Source organism: Apium graveolens, chromosome 2 (assembly GCF_009905375.1).
Source record: "Apium graveolens cultivar Ventura chromosome 2, ASM990537v1, whole genome shotgun sequence".
Classification (NCBI taxonomy): domain Eukaryota; kingdom Viridiplantae; phylum Streptophyta; class Magnoliopsida; order Apiales; family Apiaceae; genus Apium; species Apium graveolens.
The window spans coordinates 219,479,071-219,503,816 of record NC_133648.1 but is presented as its reverse complement, the minus strand read 5'-3'; positions in this window follow the sequence as shown (position 1 = coordinate 219,503,816).

Sequence of the window (24,746 nt, the reverse complement as noted above, 5' to 3'; positions counted from 1 at the left end):
TTTTACTTAAAAAGGGTATAGATTAAAAGAATTGTCTAAAATATTTATAGAGAAAGAGTTTTTTTATTTGGTGAAAATAAAGAAGACGGCGTATTTTACTTATAAAGGTAATAGGTTGGATATCAATTAAGTAAGGGTAATTGAGTAAAATATTAATTATTTAAGAAAGGGAAATTATGTAACTGAAGGAAGGACCGTACAATTTCATATTTAATATAATAATATAGATAGATAAATATTCGACTTCAAAAATCAAATAATTTTTTTTATTTTGTTTATGTAATTGAATTGTAAGATAGTGCTTACTTTAAGTATATTTATCTTTACATTAATGCTAAAAATTATATAAAACAAATATTTTTTACTGTGGACCCGTACAAAATATATATGCGATGACTACTGGTTAGAGGTATAGATGGTTTTGACTTTTGCATTATTTTAACAACAAAGGGTTTTTGCATTGTCTTAAATAATGAGATGAGATTGTTATTGTTGTCGGGGAATAAGGATGAAGATTCTAAGTTGTTCTTGTAAAGCAAGTAAGAATTTATGAATTGCTAAAGTCAAGGAGCTTAATAAAGTCTTTAAATAAAATAATAATTAAATAAAATAAATAATTAAGTAGCTGAAAAAGTTAATTTATTAGTTATTAGTGGTTATAATTTTATTATTCTATTTTATTAAATAAACTTGTCCGTGATATTTAGAGAAGTTATTTTAATTGAGAAAAATAAAAAGGTAACGTGTTATAGTTGAAAATGATTTTTATTTCTTTTTCTATTCTAATTCGATTACTAAGGTTAATAAAACTTTTAAGTAAAATAAGGGTAATTCATTAAATTTAGTGTGTACCAAAAAAAAGGTACCATAACCAAAACTTTCAATATTTCGTCTTTTATATAATAGTAATAGATAAGTTGTTATAAGATTAGGAATACTGATTAAGATTATGATAATTATTGATTAGAAAACCCGAAACGATTGAAAGTCGGAGAACGTATCTTGAACTCCAGGCAAGTTTACAAACCGGACTTTTTAAGAACTGTTGCATTATGAATGTTTTTAAACACTGTGAGATATATGCATGTTAATTATATATTGTTTTACAAAACTGCGATATATGCATGAGATTGCTTTAAACCATTTTACGAAGTTGAGATATACTGTCTTACTTAGTTGTTGATAATTTTTGGTATATGTAATATACCGCATTTAACATAATAGCGCTAAGAGAATAGCGACTTATGATATATTTTAGACCGAGGGTCAGCCGATAAAGGTTATTAAAATCCCGAAGGTATTCCAAAGACGAATATATTTCATATATACTTATTTTAAATAATAGTACCACTGTTCCCAAGGACTCGATATCTCTAAACGAGATGATAAATATACTAAGTTATTTTATTGAACATTTTCCCAAAAATATTTTTTTTGAGTAACAAAACTTTATTTATTATTGAATATTGTTGGATCAATGAATATTATTTTGAATATTCATCAAAAAGGGATTTATTGTAGAATTTATTATTTATTAATTATAATTAATTATTAAATACTTATTAAAGGTTTTATATGATTTAAAAACCATAACTCTAATTTTAAGATATTTTCTAACTTTCAGACAATCATTCGGATATTTCCAAAGCTTCGAAAAATAACATTTCGACATATTTCAACTAGTTTGACTTTGATGTCAAAATAAAATCCCCATTAAATATATATTTGTTGACAACGGTCAACTCATATATATTACAGTACCTCCGCAAAAATTCTTGAAAGGTCAAATATGCATATATAAGATGAGATGTGCCTATTAACAAGCAAAACGCTTGGGGAACTCCGATATAGTTCGAGTTCCAAGTATATGATAGGATTCTTTAAAAGGACTGGGAGGGGTAGACTCTAATAATAGGGTACTAGAGAGATTATCAAATTTACAGCAGGTGAAGGTACTATGTGTACTCAGGAAACTGTAAAGTGTGTGTATACCCAAAATGGGACATATAGCCCGAATGCGGACAGGGTGATAATCGGATACGAAGGTGTCATCCTTCTACTAGTAGAAAAGGTTACAGATTTTCTGATATACGACTGATCATCATATAGCGATGGCTCCGGTGAATGTCATATTCTTCCATTTTGGAATTGTTATGTAATACCATAACTAAAGCCAAGGTGTTTGGTTACCAAGAGTGTTACCAAGATTTTTGAAATAAATAAATTCCGATGTGACTTAAAAGGAGAAGGTGTATATCACCAATAAAGCTATTCTCCTGAGTATATAATACTATGGAGAGCATTGGCAAGATATTTTGATATTTATAAAATATTTGATTTGATTTAAAGAGAAAAAAGGTGTATACCACCGAGATTTCAATTTTCCTATCATACGCTAAAGTATAGAAGTATTATTTTAACAGTCATTTTCAAACTGTATTATTTTACTTTTGAGCATTGTTGCGCACTCTTGCTTTATTTAAATGTCAAAACACAATGGTAACCAATATTACGGTGAGGAAGTTAATCAATTGCAACACGTGGAAAACACATAGGGTTTCCGTAAACTCCTTGCTGCCTTGTCTCGGGTGAGCCACAGTATTCAGATAGGTTCCAAATATTATTAGAAATTACTATAACTTCATGTAGAGGTTTTGAGTAGCTGTATAAGGTCCTGGAATGTACATTTGGTTTTTAATAACAGATGTTACATATTGTATATCATTTCTAAGGCTATAACTTGTGTGTTTGAGAGTTTGGGGCATATGATGTGGTTTATTGAAATTATTGAGTTAATACAGGTTACAGATGATTTGTAATAACCCAAATTTATGGGACTTTGTAAAACATTCGATGAATAGTAACCATGGCGATCGGGGAAAAAAGTTTTAGCCCACACTATGTTATGCATGGAAAATTTAGTTTCCAAGTCGATATTATGATTATACGTACCAAATGAGTGTATGTAAAAGCCATTAGTTTTCGAAGAAAATGAACTTTGTAAAATAGCCTTATTTTATGAAGCATCAAGGAATACGAGAATCACATTACAATCACGAATCTAGATTTATACATGTTAAAACCCAAGTACAAGGTTTCAAAGCATAAAGGACTTATAAGAAAATGATTTACCCCATGAATCGCTTAAGAAGATTTATCACGAAAACGAATAAGTGAGCAATCGAATTCATAAGCGAATATATAAATGTATCAAGCCCATGAAACTTCCCATGCAAGCCATGCAGACTAATTAGTAAGAATGTAACCAAGAATTAGTAATTAAATATTGATCAACCAAGGAGCATAGTAACGTACCTAAGATGAATAGTGACCAAAAATGTAGTTGTAGTACTTGGCTAGTGATTTAGCTTTGACAATTGGCCATGCTAGTAAGATATGATCAAGATATGGATATCTAGATTATATACACAAACAAGCCAACACTTATTCAAGAAGCAACCAAGCAACAAGCAAAATATCTCTATTTTCTCTCTCCCTTGAAGCCATTCGACTTTTTCAAAGAAAATGATGAACCAAAACTCAAACCTCAACTTTAAGCCATGGATAAATGCTAAAATTAATTTCCAAGCTTCCTAAATATCAAAATAAGGTTAGATAAGTTTTTTATAGCATTTACTTATTGTTTGGATGGCTAAATAAATTCATGAAAGTGATGATGAATAGTGTCAAATAGTGACTTTTCTTGATTTCTTGATTTTCATGGAAAGATCTAGGATTCTTAAGCACACCCAAGACTCACCAAGAATAATCCATCAAGAAGAGAACCTCCCAAGCTACCAATAAAGGTATAAATATTTATCCAAACTTTGTGTAGCGTTTAAGTTTCAAGAAGAATATGGATCTTGGTTTATAAACATAGTTTTGATGGTTGTTATGTTGATTTCTTGAAAGTTAGTTAGTTAGATGCTAAAGTTGATGTTATGGAATCAAGACCTTGATTTTATTGAGAGGATTAAGTATTAAGATGATGGTATGAAGATTTTTGGTTAGTGATTAGTAGTTTAGAGCGAAAATGAAACTCGAATCGTGACCGTAACGTCGATAAAATGGTTGAATCTTAACTTTAAGTTTTATGCAGAAGTAAAGAAAGTATACATTGTGATTTTTTGAAATTTAATACTTGAAAATGATATATATTGTTGTAATTAATGTTTAGGCACTTGAATTGCTTGATTTCAATTTACAATTCAAAAGTTAGGTCCATTTTAGTGAAAATGATTTACGTGATAAAAACTGCTACGAATTACGAACTTTGGAAGTACAAAAGGTCGACTTAAACGTATTCAAAAATTATGAAATTTTTACAGAGAGTAAGAAATGGAGCATATTAATTTCCATAAAAATTTCAACTACAAATATGGATTTTTCAATTATATAAAAATGTCGGGGCCGAGATCGTGCGAGTAGAAATCCTTAAGAATCGCAAGTGGAGCTGAGTGTAAAAAGTAAAATAGATTAATGGACATAAAGGATCATGAAAAGTATACTTTATAAAAATTATGAGAGTAAAGTGAGTCGTGTAAATTGATTATAAGTATTGTTAGGTAATGAATACAACATAGGGGGGATGAATGTGTTTAAGATATTTTTATGCTTTTTAAAACTATTTTGGATATGATTAACAAAGCAGTTTTACTTGTAGAGATATAATGTTTAAACAAAATTAATAAACATGCATATAAACAAGTATCTTCAAAACTCACTTAATTGAACTCCTACCTTCAACTGTGAGAGTAATCTTAGCTAGGGTTGTGAGGGGAGTTGTTCCCACAAGAGGAACCTCCAATTAAATTGGAGAGAATTTAGATAGCTCCCCCTCAGGAGTACTATCCTCAAACCTAGAAACCTATGAAGGTTGATTTGCACATGAAGGTGCATTTGTATCTATCACAGGGTCTTCAGAGAAAACTGATGAAACCCCTGTGTTTGTGTTGGGGTCATCAAGGTCTACCCCAATATGTAGCCTCTCATCAACTAAATTTGATTTCTGGGTGGTGAGCACAGTTTCTAGAACCATGTCACTTGATGTTGGAAACACTTGAGAATTAGATTCAAGTCTTTCATTATAGGATGAAATTTTTTTAGAAATTAGACTTTGAATCTCAGATTGGAGTGTTGGAAGCTCCCCCTGAGTAGAGGAGGGAGCTTCAAGTGATGTGCTCTCCTTGTGTGTGCCGTCCTTATTTCTCCTTCCCTACACTTAAATTTGTTCAGGTGTTTGTGTTAGACTCTGTACAGGGTGCACTAGGGAGAGTGCTCTTTTCAATAGAGACACCTTGTTGAGAGGATGTCCATAGAGTCTATTTTTGTCCCTGTATTGCAACTACATCCTTTTGGGAGGATGCAGAGGTGGCTTGAGTGGTACACTCAGTTTTTTTTACCTTCTTTGTCTTTTTGACCATGGGTGACTCAGGTATTATTTGTTCCTCATCACTCTCATTTATAATTGACAGGGTTGCCTGCTTTCTCTTTTTTTTACTCACTCCACCCTTTTGAGAGGGTCACAACATTGGAAGGTCCATGTTGGTATTCATGTGTTTGTTCTTCCACAGGTTCAGGGACCATTGCTATACTAGAAGTTGATGTTACTTGAGACCTCATATCAGGAAGTGAGTAAGGGTAAGTCTAGAATCTCTCCAACATAAAAAGAGTGATTCTAAGAGTTACTGGTACTGTGTTCTTTGTAGTAAGTGATCCAAATAGAATTTTGGATACTTGCTTACAATTGCCTATTAATGATCTGTTAATACCATTAAGTAAATGTATGTTCTTAACCTTATGATTTAAAGTGGACATAATAAACCTAGGAAAGAATATTTCCTTACCTCTTACAGCTAGTAGCATTGTGAGCCCGGTGCTCAATTCTTCATAAATTAGCAAGCCCGCATTCAGGTGTATGTTGTAGGCTATGGAGTACACCAGCTTCTGCACAACACTTGATATGTTTTCATATCCTGTCTTTCTGCAGGTCAAGGCCCTAATGATTTAGTCAAATAAGAAAGGCCACTCTCTTCTTAGATATTTCTTGTTGAGACTGGCTAGATTGATCTTCTCACTGTAATTGACAAAATCCATAAACTCATAGAGTTCCTGTTGTGTAGGAACCTCCATCATATGCTCAGTTGGGATTCCCAAAACTGCATTCACATCTTTCTTATTGAATTCAATCTGTTGGCCTCCAATTGAGCAAGTCACCACAATAGATATATGATTTTCATGCATAACTGTTCTCACCATAACAGTTGTCCAGAACTCATGCAGAACATCCAAGTACAGGATTGGTTAGCTGTTAAAGCATCTACAAGATAAGATTCAGACAAAAAATTAACAAACCCCTTGAAAATATCAGGAGTTTGGTTAGCATTAGTGAAAGCAAGGCAGTTAGTTCCATTTTTGGGGATTTTAGCTTTAACATTGTTGAGTTCCACTATTGTTGAGTAAGAATGAATAGGTAAAAAGAATTAAGGAGAAAGAGCTTAAAATGAGAGAGAAATCGCTTTGGATTTGAAAGTTAGGTCACTTAGAGTTCTCGAAGGCGTAAAGAGGTGTATGTCGAGATGTCTGGGTATTTATAGTAAAAGATAAATGACTTATCGAGAACTCAAAATAAGCATTTGGAATTTGCTTATCAAGAAGTCATAATGAGAAAATAGATACATATCGATATATCATTTTCCTGACTCTTATCGAGAACTAGAAAATGACTTATCGAGATGTCAAATAAATACCCAACTTGTCCAAAATGGACTGAATTGTTTCCAATTTTTATTTGAATAAATCAAAATAAAATGAGAGTAATTTTGTAAAAAGTATTTTACCAAAATAATTTATTAAATTAAATTATCTCAGTTTTAAGTTATTTATATGTCTAAAATTGTGCTTGTAGAGAACTCTGTGAGTTAACACTTATAGAGAACTCTACAATGACTTATTGATAAATCATAATGAAGCTTATCGAGAAGTCCCTCGATAAGTTAGAAAATTGACTTATCGAGAACTCACTCGAGAAGTCTCAAAATTACTTGTCGATAAGTCAGTTAGGCTTATCGAGAACTCAGTTCTCTATACTTTTGATTACTTTGACTCTGCCTTGTGCTAATTTTACATATTGAAATTGCAAATCAACATTTAGCCAATTTTCTTAGAATTTGAAAATTTTCAAGCTAAATTTTGAATTTTGAAAAATAAATAGGCAGAGATTTCTAAAATATTTATAATTCATATTTCAGTTAATTTCCAACTAAATCAAATTAATTTTGATTCACTAGAATTAATCAGCTGCAAAATATTTAGCTAAGTCCATGCCTTTAGGATGAAGAATTTAACATTCCAATTTCACCAACAAGCCTGGTGAAAGTTGCTTCATCCAAAGGTTTAGTAAAAATGCCAGCTAACTATTTTTCTGTTGGGACAAAAATTAGCTCAAGGTACCATTTGCAACATGTTCTCTAATAAAATGGTACCTTACATCAATGTACTTTGTTCTAAAATGATTAATTGGATTAGCCACAATAGATATAGCACTAGTATTGTCACACATAATTGGAATTTTATGTAACACTAGGCCATAATCCATTAGCTGATTTAAAATTCAAAGCACTTGAGCACAACAACTTCCAGCAGCTATGTATTTAGCCTCAGCTATGGAAGTTGACACAGATTGTTGTTTCTTTCTATACCAGGATACAAGTCTTTGTCCAAGAAACTGACAGCTTCCACTAGTGTTCATTCTGTCAACCCTGCATCCAGTAAATTTTGTATTTGTGTATCCAACAGCTTCAAAACCTGTTCCCTTCAGATACCTAATCCCAAGTTTGGAGTCCCCTTTAGATATCTGAAAATTCTCTTCACAGCCATCAAATGTGATTCTTTTGGATTGGCTTGAAATCTTGCACATAGACATGTTGCAAACATGATTTCTAGTCTACTTGCAGTTAAGTACAGCAAAGATCCAATCATTCCTCTATAGCTTGAGATATCTACACTTTTGCCCTTTTTATCTTCATCCAACTTTGTAGTTGTAGACATAGGTGTAGATGTAGCTGAACAATCAACCATACCAAACTTTTTCAATAAATTTTTGACATACTTAGTTTGGCTGATGAAGATTCCATCACTTCTTTGACTGACTTGAAGTCCAAGAAATTAACTCAATTCCCCCATCATACTCATTTCATATTCACTCTGCATAAGCTTAGAGAATCTTTGACAAAGCTTTTCATTAGTAGATCCAAAGATGATATCATCCACATAAATCTGAACTAGGATCATATCAACACCATGTAGTTTGTAGAAGAGTGTCTTGTCTATTGTTCCTTTAGTAAATCCATGTTTCAGTAGAAATTCTGACAGTGTGTCATACGAGGCTCTAGGTGCTTGCTTTAGTCCATAGAGAGCCTTGAGCAACTGGTATACAAAATCAGGAAATTCTGGATCTTCAAAGCCAGGTGGTTGTTGCACATAAACTTCTTCTTCCAACTCACCATTAAGGAAAACACTCTTGGTATCCATTTGATAAATTTTTAAATTTGAGTGTGCAGTAAATGCAAGAAAGATCCTTATTGTTTCAAGTCTTGTAGCTGGAGCAAAAGTTTCATCATAGTCAATCCCTTCCTCCTGTGAAAAGAATTTTGCAACCAACCTTGCTTTGTTTCTGGTAACAATTCCATTTTCATCCATCTAGTTCCTGTACACCCATTTTGTTCCAATTACACTTCTGTTCTTTGGTGCAGGAACCAATTCCCAAACTTTGTTCCTTTCAAACTGATTTAGCTCCTCTTGTATAGAAAATATCCAATCAGGATAAAGTAGAACTTCTTTAGTTTTCTTTGGCTCAACTTGTAAAAGAAAACATGCATGTAGACATTCATTTGCAGTTGCACTTCTAGTCGTCACTCCAACAGTTGGATCACCAATAATGGCTTCTCTAGTGTGACTTCAATCCCACTCTCGGGTGTGAGTTTGTTGACTTGAGTTTTCTGAATTTTCTTCACCATTGGCATGACTTGTAGAACCTTCTTCTCTTTCTCCCCCTGAGTTTGTGCTATCAAATTCAGGTGTTTGAGATGAGTTTCCATTCTTATAAGTCACTTGTTCAGTTGACTCTTCATATATTTTGTGATTTGTGTTAACTTCAGCTTAATTATCAGAATCACTATTAATGTTGAGATTTTCAAACTTTAGGGCTTCAGCTTCATTTTCATCAAGGCATTCGAGCCTGGGCATTTTTCATCATCAAAAGTAACATCTATGCTTTCTATAATTTTCTTTTATTTAAGCACATAGACCTTGTAGTCAGTTCTCTCTAATGAATATCCCAGAAAAATTGCCTCAAAAACTTTAAAGTCAAATTTTCCCACATATTGAGAGTTATCCTACAAAACACAACATTTGCTTCTAAACACATGAAGATGCTTCACAGTAGGCTTTCTTTTAGACAAGATTGAGTAGGGTGATTTTCTAAGATTCTTGTTAATGAGATATCTATTTTGAGATATGCAGTGTTCACAGCTTATTCCTAAAAACTTATTGGCAATTTTCCATCTTGCATCATTGTTCTAGCAACCTCTACCAGTGTTTTGTTCTTTCTATCAACTACCCTATTTTTCTGAGGTGTTCAAGCAGCTGAGAACTCTTGAACAATGCCCTTGTCTTTGCAGAATTCAGTTAAGGTTGCATTCCTGAATTTTGTTCCATTATCACTCCTCAATCTTTTCATAGAATTCTGGTCTTCAGCCTGCTTCTCAATCTTTTTGATGTGTTCAATTATGATGTGTGGAGTTTCATCTTTAGAATGCATAAATTCTACCCATGTATATCTTGAGTAGTTATGCACCATCACAAGTACATATCTTTTTTCTTGAAATTGACAGGGCATTAACTGGTCCAAATAAGTCCATGTGAATAAGTTGCAAATGTGCACTTATAGAATTCACATTTTTACTCTTGTGACTTGATTTCTTCATTTTTCCCTTTTCATAGGCTTCATAAACTTTATTCTGAGCAAACTTCATATTAGGCATGTCTCTCACTAACTCCTTTTTGACTAGAGTGTTGATTGCCTTAAAATTCAAGTGAGACAGCTTCTTGTGCCATAACTTGCTCTGCTCTACAGATGCCTTGGTGTAGAAGCAACAAATTCTATCCTCATTTGCTGAGTCCAAGTATGCAACAAATAAGCTTCCCTTCCTTGCTCCTTTCAGAGCAACTTCATCAGTATTTTTGCTGATAAAAGTGCATTCTCCTTTGTCAAATAAAACCTTGAATCCTTTGTCTGAAAATTGACTGACACTAAGAAGATTCACTTCAAGACCAACTACCAATGTTACATCTTCAATGACAACATTTCCATAAATCAATTTGCCATAATCCATTGTGAAACCTTTGTTTTTATCTCCAAAAGTCACTAATTGGCCAGCTTTCTCTTCAAATTATGATAGCAGGGCCATATCACCTGTCATATGTCTTGAGCATCCATTTTCTATGATCCATATGACTTTCTTCCTTTTTCCCTGCACACAATGAGGATTAAGTGTGTTTAGCAACCCAAGCAGTGTTGGGTACTTTCTTCTTGTTAACAAAATGAGCAGAATTAGAAAGAGTTGTTTTAGAAAGAGTAGTATTCATTGACTCGTGCGCATTCTCCCTTTAGATGCAGACCCATCATTTACTTCTTTGAGTTCTACTCTCAGCTTATGGCAACTTTTCATCACTTTCAAGTTACAAGGGATGCAATCAAACTTGTCACAGAATGAGTAAGGATCATTTAAATTTGCTTTATTATACTTGTAGGCTCCCTTTATTGGCTTGCTAACATCCTTTTTACAAAGGTGAGTTAGATGATTCACTGAGCCACATTTTTGACATTGTTTCCTTGGAGCATCTGCAACAAATGCAAAGTTGTTTCTTTTGTTTATTCCAATCTTCCCATTTTCATTCTTCTTCTTCTTTCTTGCATCTTCAGTTTTTACTTCCTTGATAGGTGTCCTTGAATCTTGGTTGACCATGGGCTTCTTTTCAACTTTGGAAGTTGGAGTTGTTTCTGCATTTTTCTTTTCATTGTCTTCATCAGCAATTTCTTGCTTTATGATCAACTCTTCTTCACTGAAGTCTACTTCACATGCTTTGAACATTGGTGAACTAACCTTTCTCAGCATATTTGGGACATCTTCATTTTTAGTTGCTTTTCCTTTACCATCTATAGCTTTCTTGTTATTATTCAAAGCATTATAATCAAGACCAATAGCTATGTTATCATATGGCTTGTTCTTCTCATGGTACTGACCAACCAACTCAGATGCATTCCTGAAAGACTTCAACTTAACTTCATTCATTTCCAGCATTTCCCTTAACACAACTTCAATTTCATTATAACACTTTAGCTTTTTTCAAATATTCATTTTTTTGCTTGACTGTGTCAAGCTCCACAAGCAGGAAATGTAACGCCCTCTAAATCCGGGGTCTAGATCTGGGGGTTACTTGCTAATCTCCAACATAATACAAACATCTATAACAATTATGCAAATATATATCTAACCCATTTACATCTATCCAGGATCTTTAAGGTTGAGGTATGAAAACAAAAACAACATACTATCTTTATTACAAACCAAAATTTTGAAACCTTATAGAACTGTCTTTATTACAAACCACTATCTAAATAAGTTTTGAACTAAATTCATTTTATTCCAAACACACACCACATATATCTACACTACACCTGCTCAGGTAACTCAAAGCTTTCTTCTTTTATCGGGATCAACACCTTTGGTGGTCGAAGGTCCCGCTGCTTGACACGTTTTTTTACCATGTGAGTCTGAATAGGTTTCATTCTCTTTCTTGACTTAAAAAGACAAAGTGCATAACAAAAAGAGGGGTGAGCCATAATTTTCTCAGCAAGTCCACAATATATCAACAGTAATATAAAAAAAGTTAAATGAACCGGTAATCTAACTATATTTGTAATGATGTAATTCTGCAAAGAACAATGAAGGCCACTATTGTGCATATGTTGTGTACTTGATGATTTCATAAACAAAACATCTAAGTAGATTTTACTTAGTGAAATTATGTAGCACTCGACGGATAAGAATTATAGTCCCGACGGATAACTCATTATAGTCCCGACGGATGATTAACTTATTATCCATCGAGTGAGTAGCTTATGTAATAATAAGTTTGTAGCACAGTTATGTATGCACCTTTGTATAGAATCTGTAGTAGCATATAAGTCATGTTGACTTTAACTAGATATACAGAATAGGTTGATTAATTGTACATAAATGATGTCTTGTAATTCTGCATAAGTGATATAGAGTCAAGTGCCAAAATAGCTACCGACGGATGATTAACAAAGCCATCAACGGATGATCAAATGACTATCAACGGATGTTTAATATAGCAGTCGACGGATGATCAATTAAATCATCAACGGATGCTCTGAAAGTCGACGGATGATCATATGAAGAATTCAAACAGCAGTTGAACAGTGAAAGCTGACACACAGCCGTCGAGATGTATACAAATACACTATGGAAGCCCATTAACTGGGTAATAGAGGATGAAAAGCAGCAAAGCTTAAGACTGTTAGATTTTATATTTGTTCAGTCTATTTGACTTTGTAATCTTGGTATTATATAAACCAAGAGAGTAGCAAATAGAAAAATAACTGAGATAGCTGAGAAACACAAAACAAAGAAATCTTTATAAGCAGAATCATTAGCATTTCCTGTATTCTCAGTAGTTCCATTTGTAAGCAGCTGTGAGCATTTCTGCACACAGAGTCCTCTCGATATATTATATATATCTCTGGTGGAATTGTTTAAATCCACCAGAAAGTTTTTAAAGACTCTTGTTTTTAATTACTTATGTTTTGATTCAATTAAGTTTACATTCCGCATTGTGCTAATCAAAACAAATATATCTATAATCGAGTTGAACATTTTTATTTCAAGAAAAAGGTTCAAGAATTCCATTCAACCCCCCTTCTGTAATTTTTGCTATATTGTTAAGGGACTAACAATTGGTATCAGAGCAAGCTCTTAATCTACAAAGAGTTTAAAGATCAAAACAATTTAGCAAGATGAACAAGAAAGATGTTGGAGTCAAGATTCCTTTTCTTGATAAAGATAATTACCATCATTGGAAGGTAAAAATGCATCTTCATATGCTTGCTCAAGATGAGGCCTATGTGGACTGCATAGAAAGAGGCCCTCATGTTCCAATGAGAGCTGCAACAGGATACGAGCCATCTGTTCCAAAGCCAAGGCATGAATGGTCTGATCCTGACATTGAACAAGGCATGTCCCAAAAAGTCCATGAACATTCTGTTCAATGGTGTTGATGCAGACATGTTTGATAACATCATCAACTGCAAAATTGCCAAGGAAGTTTGGGACATAATACAGATAATTTGTGATGGCACTGAGCAAGTAAGAGAAAATAAAATGCAGCTCCTGATTCAGCAATATGAGCATTTTCACAATGAAGAAAGTGAGTCACTCACTGACGTTTTTAGTAGATTCCAAAAACTACTAAATGCTCTTAAGTTGCATGGAAGAGTCTATCAGACTAAAGACTCCAATCTGAAATTTCTCAGATCTCTTCCAAAGGAATGAAAACCAATGACAGTCTCATTGACAAACTCACAAGATTATAAGGAGTTTACTTTGGAGAGACTGTATGGCATTCTGAAGACCTATGAGCTTGAGATAGAGTAGGATGAAAGAATGGAGAGAGGAAAGAAGAAAGGAGGATCCATTACACTAATTGCTGATCTGGAAAAGGAGAAAGAAGTGAAGATGGAAGCTGTAGAATCAACTTCAAAGGTCTGTGAGAATAAGGGTAAGGGGCTAGCTGCAGAAAGTGAAGAATTATTGAGCCAAGATGACATGGAGGACATTGATGAGCACCTAGCATTTATTATAAGAATTATTGGCAGGGCATTTTATAAATGAGTGTAGAAATTCAGATTCCAGTAAGAAAAGGTTTGAGTCTGTGGATTATAAGAAAAAATACTTTGATCTACTCAAACAAAAGGAAAGGGCTTTTATTACACAAGAGAATGACTGGGCAGCAGATGGTTTGGATGAAGATAAAGATGTCAGCTATGTCAATCTAGCCCTAATGGCCAAGTCTGATGAAACAGAGACAAGTTCCTCAAGCAATCAGGGAAACAGAAGAAATCTTTGGTACTTGGATAGTGGTTGTTCAAGACACATGACTGGTGATTCTACCCTGCTCACAGAGTTTAAGGAGAGAGCTGGCCCAAGTATCACTTTTGGAGATGACAGCAAAGGTTATACTGTGGGATATGGCTTAATTTCAAAGGACAATGTCATCATTGAAGAGGTTGCCTTAGTGGATGGTCTCAAACACAATCTGTTGAGTATCAGCCAGCTTTGTGACAAAGGCAACTCAGTAACCTTCAACAAAGAAGCCTGTGTTGTGACTAACAATCAAAACAACAAAGTGGTTCTCACTAGTGTGAGAAGAGGAAATGTGTACCTAGCTGACTTCAACTCAACTAAAGCAGAATCTGTAACTTGTCTTCTCAGTAAAGCAAGTGAAGATGAAAGTTGGCTATGGCACAAGAAGCTATCCCATTTAAACTTCAAGACCATGAATGAGCTGGTAAAGAAAGAACTAGTAAGAGGCATTCCTCTAGTGGAGTTTACAAAGGATGGACTGTGTGATGCCTGCCAAAAAGGGAAGCAGATCAAAGCATCATTCAGGAAGAAACTTGATTCAGCAATTGAAGAGCCTCTGCAACTGCTTCACATGGATTTGTTTGGACCAGTAAATGTATTGTCAATTTCAAAGAAAAGATTTTGCCTAGTAATTGTAGATGATTTCTCAAAGTTATCTTGGACATATTTCCTAAAATCTAAAGATGAGGCTAGTGAAATCATCATCAATCACATAAGGCAAGTTAACAATCATCCTGATTTCAAAGTTAGAAGAATCAGGAGTGACAATGGAACTGAGTTCAAGAACTATGTCATGAGAGCATTTTGTGATGAAAATGGGATCTTGCATGAGTTTTCAGCAGCAAGGACTCCACAACAGAATGGAGTAGTGGAAAGAAAGAATAGATCTCTTATTGAAGCTACAAGGACAATGCTTGAAGAATCAAATTACCAACATATTTCTGGGCCGAAGCTGTAAACACTGCATACTACACTCAGAACATCTCCCTGATTAATCAAGCAAGATGCATGACTCCTTATCAATTGTTCAAGAACAAGAACCTAACTCTAAACTTTCTTCATGTCTTTGGCTGTAAATGCTATATTCTGAGAAATCAAACTGATCAAAATGGGAAGTTTGATGCTAAAGCAGATGAAGGAATTTTTGTTGGATATGCTGTTGGTAAAGCATATAGAGTCTACAATCTAAGAACCAACATTGTTGTGGAATCTATACATGTTGTGTTTGATGATAAAAAGATTGAAGGACTGAAAGATGGAGATTACCATGAGAGCCTCAAATTCGACAATGTTGAGATGGTCAGTAATGGAAGTGATGATGAGAGTGATCAAGAAACAGTGTTTAAGGATAATACAGACAAATCTACCACCAATGAAGCACAAAACTCAACATCCGTCGAGTTACAAAATGCTTCATCCGTCGGAAGGCAATCTGTGTTATCCGTCAGTAGACAACCTACCTCATCCGTCGGTACTCAAAATTCACCATCCGTCAGGTTATCAAAAGGAGCAGGCAGTCAAGGCGGATCACCCATAGAAAGTACCCCTTTCTCAAATCAAAGATCCACAAACTCAGGGGGAGTTTCTAGCAATCAAAACTCAATCACACATCAAGAAAACATTGAGGTCTTTTCATCTAGAGCTAATCTACCTCAACCAAGGAAATGGACAAAAGATCACCCCTTTGAACTGATTATTGGTGATGTTTCTTCTAGAGTTCAAACAAGAAGAGCAACTCAGGAAGAATGTCTATACAGCAGCTTTCTGTCAAAGGAAGAACCAAAGAAGGTAGAAGAAGTTTTGTTAGATCCTGATTGGATTTTAGCTATACAGGAGGAGCTAAACCAATTTGAAAGGAATAAAGTATGGAAGCTGGTACCCAAGCCTAAAGGAAAGAATCCAATAGACACCAAATGGGTATTCAGAAACAAGATGGATGAAAATGGCATAGTAGTAAGGAACAAAACCAGATTGGTTGTTAAAGGCTATTGCCAGCAAGAAGGAATAGATTTTGATGAAACATTTGCTCCTGTTGTAAGACTTGAAACCATCAGAATCTTCTTAGCCTATGCATCCCATGCCAATTTCAAGGTCTATCAAATGGATGTCAAAAGTGCCTTTCTGAATGGAGATTTGGAGGAAGAAGTGTATGTTAGTCAACCTCCTGGCTTTGAAGATCCAAATTTTCCAGAGTATGTCTATTATCTACTGAAAGCACTTTATGGACTGAAGCAAGCACCTAGAGCCTGGTATGACACTTTATCAAAGTTCCTTTTGGAAAATCACTTCACAAGAGGTACTGTAGATAAAACTTTATTTTTCAGAAATGTTAATGGCTCTAGCATACTTGTTCAAATTTATGTAGATGATATTATTTTTGGCTCTACAGATGAAAAACTTTGTAAAAAGTTTGCCAAACTATAACACCCCCAAATCCGGGGTCGGGGATCCGGGTTGTCACGAGTTCCATTTCCCTTAATAACACCCAATCTTAATAAATAATCAACTACTCTGTACTGTGACCCCACAATAAACACACACACCACAAGTTATAGTCTCAGAGATGAACACTCAAAAAATAACACAAGTCCTTATATTCCACAATTATAAACCGTTACACCTTAAAAAGGTTCTGACTAAATTTACATATTCCTTGCCATTATTACAATTCATAATATACATAAGTTTGGTTCATCAATAGTTGAAAACCTAGCCTATTGGTAGCTCCTACCTCAGCTACGGCGGCATCAACGCTTTCAGAAGACTGCGGAACGTTTTCTAACCGCTTGCGAATCGAGAGCTTGGTCCTAATCATCTTTTCTATCTGTTGTTGTGTGATGAAAGAAGAAAGCAAGGGTGAGTAGCAAGCCCACCAAAATAATATATATAATGATTAACAATATATGAGCCTTCTCATAGTACTCATGAAAGTCTTGGTCAAAAGAAATGAACCAAGTTTGATATCTTAATGCGATGAAGTCGCAAAATATTCAGTATATATACATATATACTTTTCAAAATCTTGGAAGTCCTCTTCCATGCATAATATACACAGAGTTCCAGTTTATAATTGTATAAAAATATCGTTGCAAGGTGATCTCATATATCTACCCTTGTCTCAACGTTTTTCTGAAAATCTTTGATATGCATAAGATAATCATTAACTAGATATAAGTTGAAAATATGAAGTTACAAGATACCCCAATATACTTATATCTTTTCCAAATATTACTTGAACTACCACCGTTCAAGTTATAATCAGTTCAAAAGTTCATCACATAGATGAGACTACAAGACAATATTTGAATAGATTCAATCTTTGAATATCATTATAAATAATGAAATTACGAGATACTTCATTAAATCCCGATATATATATACACCTATATATACATTTCATACACTCCTTGAAAACCTCTGTTATGAAAATTATAAACAGAGTTGCAATATCCAATGAATTTGGAAAGGAGAAAACCTTGGCATAAACCTGATATCTTGCTGATCAGGCAAAGATACCAATAAGTAACCTTTTCTACTAGTAGATGGACGAATTCCCCACTGGTCATCACCCTGGCCGCAATAGGACCTTATGCTGGACTGCCACTCAGCCACTTACGCATTTGATGGACTCCCACTGAGCCACTTACAATTTCAAGGACGCCCACTGAGCCCATGTTGCTTATGCCGACTCAAATAGATGAACTTACTTCCCGAACGATGGGCAAGTAATCAAGATGTTTTCTCAAAACAGCAACCTCGTTGCGAATGTAAAATACACCACTGAGCCGGATCCCTCAAGTTTTGAACGAGTATTTAAATCCCCTTTAAAAGGAAGATCTTAAATATAAAAATGGGTTTTGGGATCCGCTCTAACTTTTAAAAATCATTTTGAAGACTCGAAAACACTTTAAAGAGTGTTTGGAGTAATGCTGATTTAATGAAATAAATCAGTCCCAATATATTAGAAAATATCTGAATATTATTATTTAAATAATATTCCCATAAAGAATAATCTTTATAAAAAATAATTGAAGTAGAAGTTTTAAAATTTATACTTGAAATGAGTATTAAATAACCAAAGATATACTTATACGAAAGTACTATCTTTATTTGAATAATCAAAGATAAGTTTGATTATCGACACCTTATTCTTTAATAAAATAAAGAATATCTCAGCAAATAATCGGAGTCATAGATCCTCAAATGAATATTCAAATAATATTCATTAAATAATATAAACTGAGTCATAAGCCCTCGAATAAATATTCAAATAATATTGAATAAATAATATAAAAGAGTCATAAGCCCTCGAATGAATATTCAAATAATATTCAAATAATAAAATAAAAGGAGTCATAAGTCCTCGAATGAATATTCAAAATAATATTCATTTAATAAAATAAAGAAGTCATAAGCCCTCGAATGAATATTCGTAATAATATTCATTAAATAAAATAAAGGAGTCATAAGCCCTCGAATGAATATTCGTAATAATATTCATTAAATAAAATAAAGTTAACGAATAAACCTTATTCGATTAATACTTTTAAAAACTATATCAATATATATATATATATAAATATATATTATACTCGGGAGCCTCGCTGATAGGGATAAATAAATTATGATTGTATAATTAAATACTGCATTAATTGTACAAGCTGTGGGCTACTAGGCCCAATAAAAAGATATATGAAACTCAGACCAGAAAGGTTAAGCCTGATGGACCAGATCAGGCCTGATGGAATAAAAAAGGCCCAAAAGCCCTAATTATTAATTAATTTCGTAATTAATTAATAAGGGAAAAATCAGCTATTGAGAAGAGTCCCGATAAGGATATAAATCCTTATAGATTAGCCTCAAGGGGACCTAAAAGGATAAGGGATCAGCTTCCTACTTCCTAGGACTCCTAAGTCTATCCTAATTCAGAGGCTTGTCCACCAAGTCTCCTATACCAAGTCCAATTCAAGGACTCTCACATCTATATAAGGGGCCTCACCCCATAAATCAGAAATATGTTTTTTGACTTGATCCTTGGCAATCAGCAAGGTACGTAGGCATCTTGTTAAGGCAGATTGAGTCACGAAACACAAGAGCAGTCAAATCGAGCCTTGGAGCTCACGTTCCTTAGTATTAAATACAGCAATTATATATAGTAGTTTTAATCCATAACATTTGGCGCCGTCTGTGGGAAAAACGGAACAACAACCATGGCGAGAACACGGAGAACAACCAGCACTCTGGAGGAGGGAACACCATCAGGGACAACCCAGGTGATTTCATCAACCGTGGAGGTTCCTCCCCATTCAACTTATGCATCTACTCAGGGGGAAGCCCAGACAGGGGCAACTCATCCTCAGCCACAAGGGACAACTCCCCCGACTATTCAAGGTACGAATCATCAAGTTCAACAAATACATATACCTGTGAATTCTCGACCCGTCGGGTATGAATATTCAACTATTGTTACTACTAACCCCCCTTATGGGATGCCCCTTCACCCTGAGGTTGGAGGAAGTGGATATGCTGGGCGAAGCGAAGCACGAGGGCGGTCGCCCCCCTATATACGAGGTTTGGATCCTATCCCTGAGGATCGGGAATTTTCTGGTCCATACACTGAGAGAGACTCCGAATCTTCGGATGATGAAGTAGCCCCGAGAAGGAGGCGTCCTGGAAAAGAGCCAATGGCCGATGGAAGGCAACGCCCCCAAAGCACCCCAGGGGCGAATCCCCAAGAAGTACAGGAAAAGATCAGGGCTCATGAGGCTGAAATCCAAAGGCTGAGGCGTGATTTGGAGGCTCACCAAGCCACCAGACCCCACATACCTCCTAGAGGGAGAAATCCTCCTCCTATCATAGACCTGGATGGTCCGGTAAGAAGAAGGGCTGCTGTCCCAAGAACTGATCCAAGCAATCTCCTTCCCCTTGGAGATCCTGATGATCCAACTCCACCCTTCACAGAAGAGATAATGAATGCCCATATCTCAAGAAAATTCAAGATGCCCACTATCAAAGCCTATGATGGCACGGGAGACCCCGCTAATCATGTTAGGACATTCTCTAATGCACTGCTGCTGCAACCCGTGAATGATGCTATAAAATGTCGGGCCTTCCCTCAAACCCTGTCGGGTATGGCTCAAAGATGGTACAGTCGCCTACCCCCAAATTCTATTGGATCATTCAGAGAATTAAGTCAGGCTTTTATTAAGCAATTCATCAGTGGAAGAGTCCATGAGAAAAGTTCAGCATCTCTTATGAGTCTTGTGCAGGGAGCTAAAGAATCCTTAAGAGATTACCTAAATCGTTTTACAAAGGAGGCTTTAAAAGTCCCAGACCTTGATGATAAGGTAGCCATGATAGCACTACAACAAGGAACTAGGGATGAGTTTTTCAAGATGTCTTTGGCTAAACGACCCCCTGAGAGCATGTTGCAGCTCCAAGAGAGGGCAGGGAAGTATATCAAGGTTGAAGAAAGTATGAGGAAGACCGTAGTAAGTAATGAGCCCACTGGAGGCAAGAAACGAAAAACTGATTTGGAGTATATCGCTAAGGATAAATATCCTAGAACTGAACAAAACCCTGATTCAACCCCCAAGAAGGGAGGACCTGGGCAAAAGTTCACTGAATACGCTAAGCTGAATGCTCCCAGAAGTCAGATTTTGATGGAGATTGAGAAAGACAGAGATATTCGCTGGCCTAAGCCCTTGAAGGCTGATCCCGCCAAGCTAGATAAGGGCAAGTATTGCAGGTTTCACAAAGATGTTGGCCATGACACCGATGAGTGTAGGCAGTTGAAAGATGAAATTGAGTTTTTGATTCGAAAAGGAAGATTGAACAAGTATACTGGAGATGGAGGAGACAGAAATAATAATGGAAGGAAGAACTTTGAAGATCGTAGGAGGGACCAAGATGATCAGGGGCGGAATCCCCAACCTAGAGGACCAGTTATAAACACCATTTATGGAGGGCCGAGACCTCGAGGGCCTGTGATAAACACGATCTTTGGAGGTCCAACTGCTGCTGGATTGTCCAAAAATTCCAGAAAGGCATATACTAGAGAGGTTATGCATATTGTTGGAGAAGCCCCGAAGAGGGCCAGGACAGAAGTAACATTGGCTTTTGATGATTCCGACCTAGAGGGTGTGAAGTTTCCCCATGACGACCCGCTGGTCATAACGCCGATAATAGGAAATAGCCCGGTTAAGAGGGTCCTTGTGGATAATGGTGCTTCTGTGGATATCTTGCTCCATGACACCTTTCTAAGGATGGGGTATAACGACTCCCAGTTGACACCAACCGACATGCCGATATATGGATTTGCTGGAGTAGAATGTCCTGTGGAAGGGATAATTAAATTGCCAACCACCATAGGTACGGAGCCAAGGCAAGCAACGCAGATGCTGGATTTTGTGGTGGTAAAGGCTAGTTCAACTTATAATGCTATCATGGGGAGAACAGGGATACATGCCTTCAAGGCAGTCCCCTCTTCCTACCATTCAGTCATGAAGTTTCCCACCCGAAACGGGATTGGAGAAGAGAGAGGAGATCAAAAAATGGCTAGAAGCTGTTATGTGGCCTCTTTGAGGGCAGATGGAGTCGGGGGGCAGGTTCTTCCTATTGAAGATATGGATGTTCGAGAAAATGATGAGAATAGAGGAAGGCCAGCAGAAGAATTGGTTTCGGTTCCTTTAGATCCCAAGAATCCTGAGAGGATGACTTTCATTGGAGCTACATTAGAGGAGCCCCTTAGAGGGAAGTTAGTGAAATTTTTGCAAGAAAATAGTGATGTGTTTGCATGGTCAGCAGTTGATATGCCAGGCATAGACCCGGAGTTAATTACCCATAAGTTAAACGTGGATCCAAGCCGGAAGACAGTGAAACAAAAGAAAAGAAATTTTGCCCTGGAAAGACAAGAGGCTATAAAGCAGGAAGTGGAAAAGCTCTTAGAGGCTGGTTTCATTGAGGAGATTCAATTTCCGGAGTGGTTAGCAAACCCTGTAATGGTGAAGAAGGCTAATGGAAAGTGGAGGATGTGTATAGACTTCACCGATTTGAATGATGCATGCCCCAAAGACTGTTTTCCGCTGCCTAGAATTGATACTTTGATTGATGCCACCGCTGGACATGAGATGCTGAGTTTCATGGATGGGTTTAGCGGATACAACCAGATCAAAATGCATAAGGATGACATTCCAAAGGTATCATTTATCACTGACTTTGGTGTTTATTGTTATCTTGTTATGGCGTTTGGTCTCAAGAATGCAGGAGCCACCTATCAAAGGTTGGTGAATAAAATTTTTAAGGATCTTATTGGGAAGACTATGGAAGTCTATGTTGATGACATGCTAGTCAAGAGTCTAGTAAAGACTGATCATATAACCCATTTGAGGGAAGCTTTTGAGGTCCTGAGGTACCACAAGATGATGTTGAATCCCACGAAGTGTGCTTTCGGAGTAGGATCTGGAAAATTCTTGGGATTGATGGTCTCAAAGAGGGGAATTGAGGCTAACCCCGATAAAATAAAGGCAATCCTGGACATGGAACCCCCAAAAACTGTCAAGGATGTTCAGAAACTCACAGGAAGGGTTGCTGCGCTAGGACGATTCATCTCCAAGTCAGGAGACAAGTGCTTGTCATTCTTCAAGTCATTAAAGAACATTAAAGACTTTGTATGGAGTGAGGAAAATCAGAAGGCATTTGAAGAGTTAAAGAAGTATATGGGCCAGGCCCCGTTGTTGGCCAAGCCAGTTCTGGGTGAAGTTTTATTCTTGTACTTGGCTGTTTCAGAAAGCGCCTTGAGCGCGGTGTTGGTTAAGGAGGAACTGAAAGTCCAGAAACCCGTATACTATGTCAGCAAAATTTTGCATGGTGCTGAGTTGAATTATTCAGCCATTGAGAAATTCGCTTTAGCCTTGGTAATGGCTTCAAGAAAGCTGCGTCCTTATTTTCAAGCTCACCAAATTGAAGTGCTAACAAATCAGCCACTGAGAAATATCATTCACAGTCCCAAGGCAAGTGGGAGACTAATTAAGTGGGCAATAGAGTTGGGAGAGTTCGATCTCAAGTATAAGCCACGTATGGCCATAAAAGCCCAGGCACTAGCTGACTTCGTGGTGGAATGTACCATACCCAACCAAGAAGTCGGGGGGCAGGAAGATACCACACCTCAAGACAAGGGAGTCGACAATGGGGACAAGGAGAAAGAATATTGGGTTCTCTATTTTGATGGAGCATCAAAAACAAATTCCAGTGGAGCAGGGTTGGTTTTGCAAAGCCCTGATGGATTCTTAATTGAGTATGCCATGAAGCTAGACTTCCCAACCACAAACAATGAGGCAGAGTATGAAGCCCTGATTGCTGGCCTTGGTCTAGCTGGGACACTTAGAGTCAAAAACTTAAAGGTCCGTGGAGACTCGAAGTTGATCATATCCCAGGTAAAGGGAGAATTTGAAGCAAGGGATGATACGATGGCAAAGTATGTTCGCCTAGTAAGGGCTGTGATGACCCAATTTAATGAATGCCATGTTGAACACATTCCAAGGGAAGAAAATGCTAAAGCAGATGCGCTATCAAAGTTTGCTTCATCTGAGATTGAAGAAAGTTCAGGAAGTGTGTACTTCCGTGTTTTGAAGACACGAAGCATAGATGTTAAGCTTGTGGCTCCCGTAGGCTTGGGGACGTCATGGATTGATCCCATCAAGGCTCACATTCAGACCGGTTGGTTGCCAAGCGATACAATTGAGGCACGAAAGTTAACTGTTCGAGCACTAAGGTACTCTTTGATAGATGGGATTCTATATAAAAGATCTTTCGTGGTTCCTTACTTGAGGTGTCTCAGGCCCGATGAGGCACTCTTGGCTCTTGAGGAAGTGCATGAAGGCATTTGCGGGCAGCACTTGGGGGGCAGGGCCTTGGCTCATAAGTTAACCCGTTTAGGCTTTTATTGGCCAAAAATGATGGCTGATGCCAAAGAATATGTGAAGAAGTGTGACCGCTGTCAAAAGCATGCACCAATTGTTAGACAACCCCCCGAGATGCTGACCTCTATCAACTCACCTATTCCCTTTGCCATGTGGGGGATGGATATTCTAGGGCCTTTTCCTATGGCCACGGCACAAAGGAAATTTCTGATTGTAGCCATTGATTATTTCACCAAGTGGATCGAAGCCAAACCTTTGGCCAAAATCACAACTAAGCAGGTTGCACAATTCCTGTGGGAAAACATTATGTGCCGATATGGAATTCCCCGTATCCTCGTCACTGACAATGGAACGCAATTCAACAATGAGGAATTCAAGAAGTATTGTGAAGAAAATGAAATTGAGTTACGATTCACCTCTGTGGCTCACCCGCAAGCCAATCGGCAAGCGGAGGTAGCAAATCGGATAATCCTGGATGGATTAAAGAAGAGGATCGAGAAGTCAAGAAATAATTGGGTGGACGAGATACTTCCCATATTGTGGGCCTATAGGACTACCTGTAGAGTCACGACAAATGCAACTCCTTTCATGTTGGCAT